The sequence below is a fragment of the Phoenix dactylifera genome, unplaced genomic scaffold (genome assembly GCF_009389715.1).
Source record: "Phoenix dactylifera cultivar Barhee BC4 unplaced genomic scaffold, palm_55x_up_171113_PBpolish2nd_filt_p 002102F, whole genome shotgun sequence".
Lineage (NCBI taxonomy): Eukaryota > Viridiplantae > Streptophyta > Magnoliopsida > Arecales > Arecaceae > Phoenix > Phoenix dactylifera.
The window spans coordinates 16,328-17,842 of NW_024069375.1; the positions used below are offsets into that span (position 1 = coordinate 16,328).

Sequence of the window (1,515 nt, forward strand, 5' to 3'; positions counted from 1 at the left end):
GGCGGCAATCTCGAAGCATCACTCCCTTCACCCGTTCCCCTCCTGGTTCCAGGCTCGGAAGTGGGGGGCTACTGTTACGGGGGAACTTAGCCACCATGCCCCACGTGACCGGCACGCGCGCCCGGGAAGACTACGGCTGCCCCTTGATCCAGCAATCCGACCTCGGGTCGGATATCTTCGGCTCCGCAGCCCGACCCCGAGTCGGCTGCCCCTTGATCCAGCAATCCGACCTTGGGTCGGATATCTCCGGCTCCGCAGCCCGACCCCGAGTCGGCTGCCCCTTGATCCAGCAATCCGACCTTGGGTCGGATATCTTCGGCTCCGCAGCCCGACCCCGAGTCGGCTGCCCCTTGATCCAGCAATCCGACCTCGGGTCGGATATCTTCGGCTCCGCAGCCCGACCCCGAGTCGGCTGCCCCTTGATCCAGCAATCCGACCCCGAGTCGGCAATCTCTGACCACAACAGACTGTTCCCCTGAGGCACGCCGCGGCCCCCTGCTCCACTACTCCCTGCAACGGCCGTATCTGACGCTGTTTCATGATCCCCTGTAACAGCCGTACAAAGCGGAACTCCACTACGCCCTGCCATAGCCGTACCCAGCGCTGCCCCACGACGCCCTGTAACGGCCATGTCAGTGGCAACCCCATCGCGCCACACGATGACCAATCCCCAAAAGAACCCCCCAGCCTGGTATATATGCGGCTGGGGGGGAAGGGGGAGGGTAAGCAAGATTTTCCAGAGTATCATCTTACCTGCTACCTCTCCTTCTCCTTCGATCTTCCCTAACTTGATCGTCGGAGGGCCCCCACTACCCCGGTGGTGGTGCGAGGCTTGCTTGCAGGTTTCCCGGCGGAAGGTGGAGCGCAACCGAAGCAATTCCAAGGGAACCCCGTTCACACCGCTGTGCCAATCGTTCTCGGTTTGAACCCCCAGCAACAGAAACTAATGGTTCTCCATGTTTCAAACCCGTGATGAGGACAAGAGAGGAGCAATTCTTTAAATCTCTCCCAGCATTCATAAAATGTTTCATGGTCTTTTTGTTGGAAATTACTAATGTGCCTTTTCAAAAAATTAGTCCTTTGTGCGGGAAAGAATTTTTTCAAGAATTCTCTTTGCATATCATGCCATGTTCCTAGCGATCTAGGTCTCAAGGAGTTCAGCCATGTTTTGGCTTTATCCTTTAAGAAAAAAGGAAACAAGGTCAATTTAAGGACGTCTTTCGATACATTTGGCACTCTAAATGTGATGCTAATTTCCTCAAAATTCTTAAGGTGAAGATAAAGGTTCTCGGATTCCATTCCATGATACTTGGGCAGCAATTGAATTACTCCTGGTTTGATTTCAAAGTGTCCTACGTTTTCAGGAATAATCATGCATGAAGGTTGACTAGTCCTAGTAGGGTGTAAGTATTGTCGAAGTGTCATAACTGGGGGTCTACCTTCATCACCATGGTGACTTCCTACATCATCATCAGCCATCTCACCAGATCTGAGATTTTGCGAAAGAGTTTCAAT

At 53.3% G+C, this 1,515-nt stretch overlaps 1 pseudogene; it reads left to right on the forward strand.

Annotated features, from left to right (window-relative positions):
- The first annotated feature begins 964 nt into the window (after positions 1-964).
- On the forward strand, positions 965-1,062 carry LOC120109381 (annotated as a pseudogene).
- Positions 1,063-1,515: the final 453 nt, after the last annotated feature.